The following is a 15,244-nucleotide window of genomic DNA, read 5'->3' as shown; positions in this document are numbered from 1 at the left end:
AGTATCAGAAATTAGGTACCTGTACTACTTGACAAACATGTCTGAACTACCGAAACATGTAATGAATTATTGCGTATAAAAGGTAAAGTTACATTAAATATGATATGTCACTAATAAATAAGATTAAAATATCGAACTACTTACCATGCAGTTCGGACCTTAACGTTCTGTCTACAAAATATTATAGTCAAATGTAAGATATTAAGAAAAACTCAACTGCTAGCACAGAACGCGACTGATGCGCTTGGCAATTAGCAGGTGGTGGAAGCACAAGGATTTCAGCTAGTTTCCGCATCAGCAGCACTGTCAGGGAGCAAATATCAACCTAACTGGAATTACGCTACCATCTGAAAATAATGCACCTTACCCTACTAGCACATAATTTCGCAAGTAGGATTTATCAAGGTCAATAAAATAGCTGAGTTAGCTGTCCTGTTCCTGAGTTCCCTCATTGTTATAAGAACTTTTTTAATTTCCAAGGAAGTAATTAATATCCTAAAATGAAGTTGCAGGTAGTGAAAAATCAGTTTATAGGAAACGTATGGGAAAATTCAGATTTCATTTAGTGGAAATTTTTCACATGAATTTGCTACTGAATTTATTTCGACTAGGTTGTTCCAGTGTAACATCAAGTGCTGGCAAGTCAGCATAGAACGTAACCTCAGAGAAGGCTGTGAGACGACGTCAGTCAGCAGCATGCTGACTAGGACCGGGCTCTATCCGAAGAGAATATAAGCGCTGTTCCTGCCAGCCTCGGTCGTATTAGTAGACCCGCACTAGAAGAGTCGTACCCGAAGAATCGCACTAAAAGACGAACCGTCATCCTAACTGTTTGCTGAGACTTATGCCTTATATTAATTGCTTGCATGAAAACTGAATATAGCCAAGGACATCGATTACTGGCATGTCGCCAATTGCTTGGAACACATCATTGTACATACCCTAAGTTAAGTATTGTCAGTTCAGTTCCTGTAATAAACTCCATTGCTTGTATGTTGTCTATCTATTTGAAAAAACAGCTTCCAAGGATACCTATAAAAGACGAGTAGGCAGGATCCCACATTGACAACAAGTATTTACAAACAAACCCTACGCCTTGCGGCCATAGAATTTTTTTTTTGTCAGTTTATGGCGCCTTAATTCTCTCTTGCCGTTATGTTGCAGGGGCGTTTACTTGCTTAAACAGTCTATTTTGCTAATCAGTGTTTCCAGGTGGGCCTTTCGGAAAATTTCTTTGCTTTTGTAGTTATTTTTCTTGCTTTCCTGGTCTGTTTCTTGCATTTGTCTCTTCCAAACTGGCCACCCCCTGCTCAGGCGCCACAGGTGCAAGTGTTAGATGCAACACAGCTGATACAGGTGTTTCAGTTCCAGACTCAGCAAATATCTTCCCTGCTCAACACGATGCAGCAGCTACTGGCCAACGCAGCGCTCCACACGGAACAAGCACCACTTACAGCCAGCTATACCACCTTTTCACCAGTTTCGTGAACAAGAAGGGGAATGGCTCGAGTGGTTGCAACAATCTGAAGCACTCGTACTTGCTTACAACGTACCAGGTAATGTGAAATTGCCCTATTTCTTATCCATGCTAGGAAGTGCAGGGTTCCGCCTTATAAACAAGCTATTCCTAATGCCACTCAGAGTGAACGTTCGCATGAATGGCTTGTAGATTCGCTAAATAACTATTATGACCAACAAGTGAATGTGATAGCAGCTAGGTATCAATTCTTTAATTGTGAAAAACGGCCAGAGCCAACTTATCATGAGTGGGTAACAGATTTGCAGGGTATGACGAGGAAATGCAAGTTCATATGTGCTTGTGGTGCTTTATATTCAGATGTTATGTCGTGTGATGACATCATGTTCAAACTCAGAACTGATTTTGAAACAGTCTGATCCATCATTTCAGAAGGTAGTGCAAATTCTTGATCAGTACGATTCAAGTGCCCTGTCAGCCAATAAATTTGAGCAGCCAGCAATTTGTTGGGTTGAGTCCTTTGTTTGCAGTTGGCCCATACAGCGGCAGCTTGCGCTCGCCACACCGTGTAACCAATGCTCCACGTCACATAAGCAGCTCGCTAAACAGGCAGCTACACAGGTGAAAAGAATTAAGTCGTACCCCCGCTGTCGTACCCATGCAACAAATGCCAAGCCTGCCGCTCCCGACAAGCTCAGTGTTATGCTTGTGGCCAGAAAGGACTTGTGAATCCGTATGTTTGCAAGGGAACAAACATAAGAATTCGAACCACTCACAAAAATCTAGTCACAAGGCCGATGTTATTAATGCAGTATATTCAGTCTGCAACAGGCATTCGCAAAACTGGTAGGCGAGCAGCTTCTTCAGTGGTAGGTAGGTAGGTGGTTAGTGTTTAGCTTCCCGTCGACAACGAGGTCATTAGAGACGGAGCTCAAGCTCGGGTTAGGGAAGGATTGGGAAGGAAATCGGCCGTGCCCTTTCAAAGGAACCATCCCGGCAGTTGCCTGAAACGATTTAGGGAAATCACGGAAACCTAAATCAAGATGGTTGGAGATGGGATTGAACCGTCGTCCTCCCGAATGCGAGTCCAGTGTGCTAACCACTGCGCCACCTCGCTCGGTTTTCTTCAGTGATATGCCAGTCCAACAAACTTTTTGTTCACTTACTACTTTGTGGGAAACGTGTGAAATTTTAGTTGGACACGGGTGCCTCTGTCACATTGCTAAATCGTCGCACATATGTACTGTTAGGTTCCCCAGGCCTGTCTAAAACTAGCACGCATCTGAAGGCTTATAATGGACAAGACATTCCCGTTCTCGGAAAATATACTTTTTCTGCCATGTATCGCTCACATAGGTTTTTACGGTGCTACAACCACGCGACGTGCGAACGTATTTGGTCTTGATTCATTTGATTTGTTTGGCTTTAACGTTCAGGACAATGTGTTGTCAGTGTTTGCATTCCATGCAAAAGACAGTGTAGCTAGCTTTCTAAAAGAATTCCCACAAACTGTAATTAATACTTACCCATTGCCACACCCAGAGGAACTTATGGACAGATTAGGCGCTGGTCGCTGCTTTTCAAAAATTGATTGCGCGACGCATATCTTCAAATACCACTCGCTGAAGAATCTCAAAAAGCGTATGTGTGGGCTTGTTTAAATATTTGTCTTTTGGCAGTGCTTCCGCGTCCGCCACTTTCCAACGGTATTTGGAACAGTTCGCTGCGCAAGTACCAAACTGTTCAAACTGTTGTTGTTGTTGTGGTCTTCAGTCCTGAGACTGGTTTGTTGCAGCTCTCCATGTTACTCTATCCTGTACAAGCCTCTTCATCTCCGAGCACCTACTGCAACCTACATCCTTCTGAATCTGCTTAGTATATTCTTCTCTTGGTCTTCCTCTCCGATTTCTACCCTCCATGCTGCCCTCCAGCACTAAATTGGTGATCCCTTGATGCCTCAGAACATGTCCTACCAACCGATCCCTTCTTCTGGTCAAGTTGTGCCACAAACTCTTCTCCCCAATTCCATTCAATACCTCCTCATTAGTTATGGGATCTACCCATCTAATCTTTAGCATTCTTCTGTGGCACCACATTTCGAAAGCTTCTATTCTCTTCTTGTCTAAACTATTTATCGTCCATGTTTCACTTTCATACATGGCTATACTCCATACAAATACTTTCAGAAACGACTTCCTGACACATAAATCAATACTCGATGTTAACAAATTTCTCTTCTGCAGAAACGCTTTCCTTGCCATTGCCAGTCTACATTTTATATCCTCTCTACTTCGGCCATCAGTTATTTTGCTCCCCAAATAGCAAAACTCCTTTACAATTTTAAGTGTCTCATTTCCTAATCTAATTCCCGCACCATCGCCCGGCCTAATTCCACTACATTCCATTGTCCTCGTTTTGCTTTTGTTGATGTTCACCTTATACCCTCCTATTTGAACGGTGTTGTAGTAGCAGGTCGTACACCTGAAGATCATATTGCAAATTTCTGTACTTTGTTTCGTGTGTTACCTGATGTAGTAATAAACTTTAGATTGTAAAAGTGTGATTTTTTAAAACCTGAGTTGCAATATCTTGGTCTTGTCATAAACCGTCAAGGTGTACATCCTCTTCAGTCACATTTTTTAGCCATTCAAGATTTGCCAGTTCCTCGCACTGTCACAGAATTGCAGTCTGTCTTAAGGAAAATGAACTATTATATTTGACTCATACCAAATGCTGCACAAATAGCGGCTCCACTGCATCGCTTGCGTCGCAAAAAGGTCTCCTTTGTTTGGACAGATGAGTGCCAAGTAGCCTTCCAAAAACTTAAAGATGCATTGCTCAGTGATCAATGCTTGGTTTACTGTGATCCTGACAAACCAGTTGTGTTGTAAGTTGACGATTCCTATTACGGAATCAGTGCAGCGGTTTCGCACAGAATTGGCGATAAAGACAGGTCTATCGCTTTCGCATCAAAAGTGTTTTCCACATTTCAGTGTAACTATTCACAAACTATGAAAGAGGCTTTGTTTATTGTGTGTCATAAGCCTTTGCAGTGCTTGTTTCATCCGATGAAACCGGTTCCTGTACTAATTGCACAAAAATTGCAAAGATGAGCTTCGTTGTTGTCTCAGTACCAGTACGAGACTGTGTATCGCCCGACAACTCAACATGCTAATCCGGACGCACTTTCACGTCTTTCGATTGGCCCTGATTCTGACTGACGCATCTGGTGCATCTTGTTGTCACATCGATGCTCAGGATTCTGAATGCTTTCCATATTTTCCGCTGAACTATAGGAAAATTGCACAGGCCACGGAAGCTTATTCTGATTTGAACATTTTGTTCAAATGCATTCGCACATCTTGGCCTCTTTCTTTGCATAGCATAAAGAACTCTGTAGTGCGCCGATACTATGCACGTCGGCATAGCCTCGCTAGGTGTGATTCTTGTTCAAAATGACAGTGGACAGCCACGTGTGTTAATCCCTAAAACTTCGCAAAAAGAAATGTTGCAGTTACTTCACCAATGACACTGGGAGATTGTTCCTACCAAACGGTTAGCGCGTCGACGCTGTACTTGGGCGGATATGGACACCGAAACAGAGTAGAAGGTCTCACAGTGTAACGCATGTATGGAAAATCAGTCCGCTCGTTCACAAAAATTCTCTGCTTGGCCAAAATCGCAATCACTATGGCAACGTGAGCACATAGACTTTGCGGAACCTTTTTGGAACACTAGTTGGTTGATTATGGTTGACTCGAATAGCAAGTTTGCTTTTGCTGTGTCAATGAACTTGACAGCGTCACGTAGGACAATTCAGGTGTAGTCTTCTATTTTTTGTTCAAAACAGGTTCAAATGTGTGTGAAATCTTATGGGACTTAACTGCTAAGGTCATCAGTCCCTAAGCTTACACACTACTTAACCTAAATTATCCTAAGAACAAACACACACACCCATGCCCGTGGGAGGACTCGAACCTCCGCCTGGACCAGCGGCACAGTCCGTAACTGCAGCACCTCAGACCGCTCGGCATTTTTTTTTTCCTCTAAAGTTCACCTGAAGTCATAGTGTCGGACAACAGCCCCCAGTTCACATCAGATTAATTTGAAACATTCTGTGAAGGCAATGGCATACAGCATCTAACTAGTGCACCGTTCAATACATAGTCAAAAGGCGTAGCGGAACGCTTTTGTCCGAACCATCAAGCAGCAGATAGCCAAGCTTCGCTCCACACATACACCAGGGCTCAATCATTGCAACTGTTTCTCGCCTCCTATCGTCTGCACCCACGAGAAGTACCATCGACGGCGGAGCTGCTTCATGGCCATGTCCATTATAATTATCCGGGCTCTTATGGCGTGGTCGGTTGATGAATTCTGTGTCGATTCCACTCGCAAGCCAGTGGGTGTGTTGGACCTTCCATAGAGCTACGGACCCCCTTGAAGATGTCTCCCGCAGTCGGAGACGAAACTTTGGGAATCGACACAGAATTCATCAACTGACCACGGCATAACAGCCCGGATAATTATAATGGACATAATATTTCCGGCCGTGTAAGTCTACATTTTGCTTCACGGCCGCCGCCACCGGACACTGCTCCACCCTTCTCAGTATCCGGAGCCGAAGGAAGGCCGCAATCATCGCTTCGCGCCGCATCATATTCTCTTTTACTGGGTTTTTAGCGGCAGCAGACGGTGGGCGCGAGGCGAGATCTTCCATCGACTTGGCGCTTCCATGAATCTTTTTCCAAGTCCAGACGGCATGAAGCGCCGGCATCAACATCAGCTTCACCACTGTCTTGTGCACGATGACCTTCCTGTGTCTCTTCCCTGAGATTCGTGGTGCCAGAGGACATCAAAGCCACAGCAGCCGCCAGAGGGTGTCATCCGACACCGCAGGACGACTTCTTAGCGACAAAGTCTTCGCCTCCGCCGCCTCCTCTCTTCTTACCGATGAAGCTGGACCCGCCCACGCCGCAGCAGCTGCAGGCTTCCATATCTGGTTCTTGGTCTCCGGAGGTGGACGCGTACCCTTCTGATCATTTTCCGGGGGGCGCTTCCGCCAGAGCGAAGGCCGGATCTACATCCACATCTACATGATTACTCTGCAATTCACATTTAACTGCTTGACAGAGGGTTCATCGAACCACAATCATACTAACTCTCTACCATTTCACTCCCGAACAGTGCGCGGGAAAAACGAACACCTAAACCTTTCTGTTCGAGCTCTGATTTCTCTTATTTTATTTTGATGATCATTCCTACCTATGTAGGTTGGGCTCAACAAAATATTTTCGCATCCGGAAGAGAAAGTTGGTGAGTGAAATTTCGTAAATAGATCTCGCCGCGACGAAAAACGTCTTTGCTTTAATGACTTCCATCCCAACTATCGTATCATATCTGCCACACTCTCTCCCCTATTATGTGATAATACAAAACGAGCTGCCCTTTTTTGCACCCTTTCGATGTCCTCCGTCAATCCCACCTGGTAAGGATCCCACACTGCGCAGCAATATTCTAACAGAGGACGAACGAGTGTAGTGTAAGCTGTCTCTTTAGTGGACTTGTTGCATCTTCTAAGTGTCCTGCCAATGAAACGCAACCTTTGGCTCGCCTTCCCGACAATATTATCTATGTGGTCCTTCCAACTGAAGTTGTTCGTAATTTTAACACCCAGGTACTTAGTTGAATTGACAGCCTTGAGAATTGTACTATTTATCGAGTAATCGAATTCCAACGGATTTCTTTTGGAACTCATGTGGATCATCTCACACTTTTCGTTATTTAGCGTCAACTGCCACCTGCCACACCATACAGCAATCTTTTCTAAATCGCTTTGCAGCTGATACTGGTCTTCGGATGACCTTACTAGACGGTAAATTATAGCATCATCTGCGAACAACCTAAGAGAACTGATCATATTGTCACCCAGGTCATTTATATAGATCAGGAACAGCAGAGGTCCCAGGACGCTTCCCTGGGGAACACCTGATATCACTTCCGTTTTACTCGATTTGCCGTCTATTACAACGAACTGCGACCTACCTGACAGATAATCACGAATCCAGTCGCACAACTGAGACGATACCCCATAGGCCCGCAGCTTGATTAGAAGTCGCTTGTGAGGAATGGTGTCAAAAGCTTTCCGGAAATCTAGAAATACGGAATCAACTTGATATCCACTGTCGCGAGATTCAGACCCTTCACCCGGCTCTGCAACAAAGGTCTGCAGTCGGTTCTGTCAACGATGCTGCAGATGGTGAGCTCTGCGTTCATCTCGTAAGCAAGTCCGTCAGCCTTCACCAAATCAGCCGCTGGAATCCAGAGAGAATTTCCTCAGATCCAAAGCGACACACATTAGCGCCGACATGTGCCACCACCTGCAGCTGGCTGCACCCTGTGCTCCTCATGGCATCCGGAAGGACCCTTTCCACATCAGGAATGACTCCATCCGGAATGCACACGTAGTGCACACTGGATTTCTTCCCCTCCTTAGCTGCCATATCCCTAAGGGGCCCCATGACGCGCCTAACATTGGAGCTCCCAACTACCAATAAGCCCACCCTCGAGCAGCAGATGGCCAAACTTCGCTCCACACCCACCAGGAATCAATCACTGCAACTGTTTCTCGCCTTCTATCGTTCGCACTCACGAGATGGACCATCGCCGGCGGAACTGTTTCACGGCCGCCGCCATCGTACACTGCTCCAACCTTCTCAGCATCCGGCGCCGAAGTAAGGCCGCAATAATCGCTTCGTGCCGCATAATATTGTCTTTTCCAGGGTTTTTTCTGCAGCAGACGGTGGGCGCGAGGCGAGATCGTCCATCGACTTGGCACTTGCATGTATCTTTTTTGAGGTCCAGGCCGGATGCAGCGCCGACATCACAATCAGCTTCACCACTGCTTTGTGCACGATGACCTTTCTGTGACACTTCCCCAGGTTCACGGAGCCAGAGGACAGCGCTGCCACAGCAGCCGCCAGAGGGTGTCATCACGACACCGTAGGCTGACCCCATGGTGACGAAGTCTTCGCCTCCTTCGCCTCCTCTCTTCCCTACGGATGGAGCTGGACCCGCCCACGCCGCAGCAGCGGCAGCCTTCCCCATAAGATTCTTGGTATCCAGAGGTGGACGCGTACCCTTCTGGTCGTTTTCGGGGGGGCGTTTCCGCCAGAGCGAAGGGCAGATGGCGGGGCACGAGTAGAAGCTTGACGCCCTTGCAGTCACAGCTTCCATTCCAGCGCAGCGTCCACCCTCCGGCATCCCCCAACGTTGTCGCACTCCCTACACGACCATGGTCCGTCGCTCTGGGGGGGGGGGGGGGGGGAGGAGTAATGTTCGGCTTAAGACCAAGCGCCAGCAAGTCGGCATGGAACGTAACCGCAGAGAAGGATGTGAGACGACGTCAGCCAGTAGTACGCTGATTAAAACCGCACCACGACAGGAGCGGCCTCTGTCTGAAGAGAATATAAACGCCGCCCCAGCCAACCTCGGCCGCACTAGTACACACGCACTAGGATAGTCACACTAGAAGAGCCGCCCAAGGAGACGACCTGTCATCCTAGCTAGACTTGTGCCTTATTTTAATTGCTTGCATGAAATCTGTATTTATTGAATGACAGTGATAATTTGGATGTCGCCAATTGCTTGCGACACTAAGTTACGTATTGTCAATTCAATTAGTGTAATAAACTCCATTAATATGGTTTGCTATTATATTGTCTAGCTATTCGAGAAGACAGCTTCGTAGGCACCCTATAAGAGACGAGTGGGCAGTATTCCACACAGGTCATAGTCTACAATTTCGCGTTAGATGTTTCCCACACTGGCATGATTGTTTGGCAGTGGAGTGGTTTCATTATGTGGCCCATACTAGAGCTGTGGTGTCGTAGGAAGAACGAAGTCGCAAGGCAAGGAGCGTCTGCCTCGGTAGCTGCACGGTCGGCCCGGCAGTTTGTCAAACGGAAGGAACCCGGGGTTCGATTCCCGATGCGGTCGGAGATTTTTCTACACTCGGAGTCTGGGTATTGTATTGTCATTCCGTTCCTATCGTCATTATTGACATTACACTTTTGAAATGACTGTATGGGCATGTCCCGAAAGCCATTAAACTAAAAAATAATTAAAAGGAAGACAAGATTCGTACCTCACGACGGAACCACAAGTAAGCATAATCGCTGCCAGATGCAGCGACGAATGAGCGAAGTCGGTGTAGACACGTCATCAAGGGCCCCATACGCCACCGCTGCAACACGCTCACATAGGTCAGGGCGAAGTATCCATGGCCCATAACAAATATGGGCCCTGCAACGAACATGTCACACTAGACAGTTTGCCCGTCGTGAACGCTCGGGTCCGTACAGGTTGAAACGTCCCCTTAGAAAAATTTTACACGACTGTGCTTAAAGTGACACACAATAGTTTTTAGCGCAACGCAATCTGACTTTCAAAAATCCCTACGAAAGAATGGCCCTGACTAACATTAACCTATACGTTTCACAAATCACTTACCTCACAAAAATCTTCGTTACTCAAGCTACTGCAATACAGTGAGCACCACTACTGCCAGCTAAATAAAATATTCAAACTACTGAAGGCACTAACTACTGACAGGCATAGTTAGCAAATGAAAGATTTTAATACAGAACAGACAATGTATTTACCTTAATAGTTATAATATATAAATCAGTTCGTGACACCAATTCTTACAAATTTCAAAACTCTGCCATCTCTCTCCCCACGTCCACCACTGCTGGCGGCTCACCTCCAACTGCGCAACGATACGCGCTGTTAGCATCCAGCTGCCGCTGCCCAACACTACAATGGCGAGTATTACAACAATGCCAACCAGCCACAGACTGCACACGGCACAGCCAGTGATTTTCATACAGAGCGCTACGTGGCGGCGGCGTTACCAATAAAAAAACCTAAACAGCCTACTTACATAGCCCCCATGCTCCCCAGAAAAAATTTACAAGTTGTTTTGGGCAGTGGCCAATACATATTTGAAAATTTTTTTTCATAATAACAATAACAAAGAAATGAAATGCACACACTTATCGATACAATGTTGGTCAAAAGCTAAAATTTTCTCACAGTCCATAAAGACAGTCATGATCATTCATCAATGTAAAATTGCAGTGTTTTTCTCAAAGTCTGAGTAGTAAAAGAAAATGCACACGGAAGTAGTGGATTTCCATGCAGTCTTGAAGAAGTAGTGTTGTCCTTCCAATGGAAAGACAGTGCTGACTCTTGACATGCAGACAGGTAATGGGCCACAACAGAGTCAGTCGACATTGAAGACTATCGGTAGGTAGGTCACCACAGAGCAGACCCACTGTAGTCCTGGTAGAGATTACTATTGGTGGGCCACCAGAGGTGCAGACCCATTGCAGTCCTTGTAGAAATAATGGTATTGGTGGGTCATCAAAGGTGTAGACCCACTTTAATCCTTGTAGAGATGGCCAGCAGCCATCTGTTTGACTGTGCAGGTGCACAATCACCATTGAAGAGTCTTGCGGATAATATAACAAGTCCATAACCACCACTTGTGCACTCAGAAAAATTGTTTTTTTAAATGTCCTTAGAACCAGCAATGCTGTTACCCAGTCCCTTACTGAGTTATTAAAACACGTGCAAACACTATCAGTCCCTACTTCTCACATATTGTCCATATACTATGACCAACAGAAACGTGTGCAGTGAAATGTAATTTACAAGTTACTTAATTTGATGAACTGGTGTCAATTACAATTTTATAACATAAGAATGCAATAACAAAGGTACAAAATACATCTTTAAAGAACATAACACTACAGATAACATTTGCAGTAGTACAGGCTTTACAAAAGAATCGAAATAGCAAATACATCAGTGTTACAAAAATTACGACATAAGTACATACATAAAAGATCAGAGTAACTTTTGAAACATCAACCTCACACATGAGCATTAGAACAAAACAGAATAAATAATGTGTAAACATCTTTATGAAGTAAATAACATATTATTAACGCAAATTATATTTGAGGATAACAGTATTCCTCATCATAGTGAATGTAGCTTAGTATTAGAAGAGAAAAAATTCTATGAAACAGCACACAGAGACAGGAAGAAAACAAATACACAAGGGTACACAAACACATAGTGGGATAACACAAAAGGAAAGGACAGAGTTTGTTTTACTGCAGTATTTTGCAAACAAAACTTTCTTTACTTCGTTCTTCATTATTTCCAAAAAGTCCTATCTATACCTGATTTCTGTACTTTTTTCGTATAACTTCTCAATGCATTTCTTCCAATATATCGCAAATCATTCTCTTATATAGGCTACCCCCTCTTAAGCTAACTTAAATCTACTGAGCTCAGATGCTTAACTAAGGGATGAGGCAATGCAGCAGCACAAAACAATTTACACAAACAGCAATGTTAAAAAATGGAAATTGGCAAAAAAAGGCAGCAATATTACAACTAATATAAGGCAATGCGCAGCAAACAAGAAAAATAAATCAGTAATAAAATTGGCTTAACCTAGTAATACAAAGTGACATTCAGTAGCACTATGAATGGCAAACAGCCGCAGCAAATGCTATAACTTATACCTAAACATGACAAAGCTCAATCAGAAAAAATGTTACACTAAAAACAACAATGCAGATAAGGACAATGTCTATTCACATCCTAATGCCTATGCAATTAAAGTGGTGCACCACAAAAAAATTATTGTAAAAAAATATTGCCATGTACTTGAAAAGACTATTCTGTATGCAATTTCTGTGAAGGGAAATGTCTTTTTGTGCTACTTCGTTTTTTTTAAGTACATCATAAAGTTATTATTTACTGGATCTGTAGGCATAAAATATTTATATTAGTACATCCATAAAATTTATTTTAACCAATGCTTCAGTGCAGTTAGAAACTAGATATTAAACAAAATGAGTAAATAAATGCATAAAGCAAGCCACATGGCATTTCTCTCAACTAGCAGGACAATAGCCATGAAATGTTTCTCGTTGTTTCATTAGGCATTTTAGTAAATATCATAAATTAAGAGCTCCACAGTGTAATCATATGTTTTCAAGTTTGGGCGTGTAGTATTTGCGATGCTTTCTACAAAGGAATCTCAATAGCGAGGATAATGGCCTCTTTTTTCCCCACCTGTGCCTCTGACAGGCACACACTAATGGCTTTCTTTTGTCAGGTGGTTGTCGCGCAGCTGGGTGCCCACGACGCATTACATGTAGGTGGTCACTTAACTGTCTTATCGAAATATTTACGACACCAGTTTCCGCTAAAGTGGCAGTCTCATATAAAAAATTTCACAGGTCAAGCATTTGCGTTACAAATATGTAGAAACAAAATCCTGTAAATATAACAGTGTCCAAAAATTTTTGGCGGCCTTGTGATACATTCACGCGTATACACACATTTCATAACTCTTGAAGTATGATTCTTGGTTTCCTTCATCCTTTTTCACAAACCAGAGACCCTAACCACTACTCATTATTCCTTACCTTATTACACATATGTATATTCGTCGACACTTCTTCAATATGTCATCATAACAGATACGTAGCATAACCAAATAACTCATATAGCATCAGCTTAAGCATACTTCAGCAGCATAATTCACATCGTCGTCGTAATAATATCATAACACCACAGTCAAATTCTCAAAATCACCGTAGCTTCCTCCAATAATTTCAAAACCTAAAAAAAATTCTCTGCTCATGTCAAAAGTGTCATCTGCCTCAAACGCACTTTAAAAATCGTGATCCCATGCCAAATATGTCATTCAAAGCTCTCATAGTATCACAATGGTTCTGAAAAAATATGAACAGTTCACAAAATACAACTTTGTAAGTGTGAAGTTATCCAATGGTGTAATTACGTAAACATCTGTCACTGATGTAGTAAAGTAAATGTTTGTCTCTCTCAGTTAAATGATCAGATAGCTGTGTAATTTACGTGTTAGAGAAATATGGTACCGATGTGTGAAGTTGTATAAACAAATACCATATTAGCTAGGGCTCCTTGTGCTTGCCAAACACATGGTACACAAAGTAAGAGTGTACCCCCCTGAGAAATAATGTAATTATATCCTCAGGTGTTACCGATTACAGCAATGGAATGAAATGTATCACAAATAACTTTCTTTTTAATTCAACAATATTGATAAATAAATGGTTTAAGTACCAAATTAATCACTCAAATGCATGCCCTGTAGTGCTAAATGTGCGTTTTGCTGTAAGATAATTCTGTGGAACTGTCGTAGTTATCGTCCTCTGTAAGCAAAGTTCTGCTGAAGTCAATGTACTTACCTCATCATAAACGAAGGTGAAATGCTTTCCGTATAGATATCGTAGTTATTACGTACCTTACCGTGATCAAGAAAGTACTATAATGTAACGTATTGTTGTGCTACGATAAAGGCTGTCTCATTGTAGCTATACCACAAAAGTTACTACTATAACATGTTTTACTTCCCAGAATAATACAGAAAATCCTGGCAGGGTCGCCATATGAAACGTCCCCTTAGAAAAATTTTACACGACTGTGCTTAAACTGACACACAATATTTTTAGCGCAACGCAATCTGACTTTCAAAAATCCCTACGAAAGAATGGCCCTGACTAACATTAACCTATACGTTTCACAAATCACTTACCTCACAAAAATCTTCGTTACTCAAGCTACTGCAATACAGTGAGCACCACTACTGCCAGCTAAATAAAATATTCAAACTACTGAAGGCACTAACTACTGACAGGCATAGTTAGCAAATGAAAGATTTTAATACAGAACAGACAATGTATTTACCTTAATAGTCATAATATAAATCAGTTTGTGACACCAATTCTTACAAATATCAAAACTCCGCCATCTCTCTCCCCACGTCCACCACTGCTGGCGGCTCACCTCCAACTGCCCAACGCTATGCGCTGTTAGCATCCAGCTGCCGCTGCCCAACACTACAATGGCGAGTATTACAACAATGCCAACCAGCCACAGACTGCACACGGCACAGCCAGTGATTTTCATACAAAGCGCTACGTGGCGGCGGCGTTACCAATAAAAAAACCTAAACAGCCTACTTACAAGGTTCCACAGAAAATCAATATGTTACTGAAAAGCTACCACTACAAATCTTAATTTTGTCCTGTCCTCTCGAAGGCTCGCATGCATTTAAATGCAATGTCAAGAATTATTATACTCGTCTAAAATTCACTGAAAGGTCAAAGAAACTGGTACACCTGCCTAATATCGTGTAGGGCTCCCGCGAGCACGCAAAAGTGCCGCAACACGACGTGGTATGGACTCGACAAATGTCTGAAGTAGTGCAGCAGGGAATTGGCACCATGAATCCTGCAGGGCTGTCCATTAGTCAGTAAGAGTACGACGGGGTGGAGACCCCTTCTGAACAGCGTGTTGCAAGGCATCCCAGAAGTGCACAATAATGTTCATGTCTGAGGTGTAGCATTGTTCTACTCGAATTTTCCAAGTCTGTCGGAATGCACAATGGACAGGAATGGACGCTGGTGATCAGACAGAATGCTTACGCTCGTGTCACCTGTCAGAGTCGTATCTAGACGTATCAGGACTCCCATTTCAGTCCAACTGCACACGCACGACACTATTACAGTGTCTCAACTAGCTTGAACAGTTGGCTGCTGACATGCACGGTCTCTGGGTTCATGCTGTTGTCTTCATACCAGTACATGTCCATCTGTTCGATGCAATTTGAAACGATACTCATCCGACCCTATA

General features: G+C 43.5%; 1 long non-coding RNA gene across 1 annotated transcript in view; it reads left to right on the top strand.

The window, feature by feature from the left end:
* Positions 1 to 8,609, top strand: part of LOC126354797 (uncharacterized) — a 46,876-nt gene extending 38,267 nt beyond the window's left edge. The window contains exons 2-3 of the long non-coding RNA XR_007565386.1: positions 1,366 to 1,556; positions 8,419 to 8,609. This is a non-coding gene — a long non-coding RNA (uncharacterized LOC126354797). The remainder of the gene's footprint in view (positions 1 to 1,365; positions 1,557 to 8,418) is intronic.
* The last annotated feature ends 6,635 nt before the right edge of the window (positions 8,610 to 15,244 follow it).

This window comes from Schistocerca gregaria, chromosome 3, assembly GCF_023897955.1.
Source record: "Schistocerca gregaria isolate iqSchGreg1 chromosome 3, iqSchGreg1.2, whole genome shotgun sequence".
Taxonomy (NCBI): Eukaryota; Metazoa; Arthropoda; class Insecta; order Orthoptera; family Acrididae; genus Schistocerca; species Schistocerca gregaria.
This window is presented reverse-complemented; position numbering and strand designations above follow the sequence as displayed.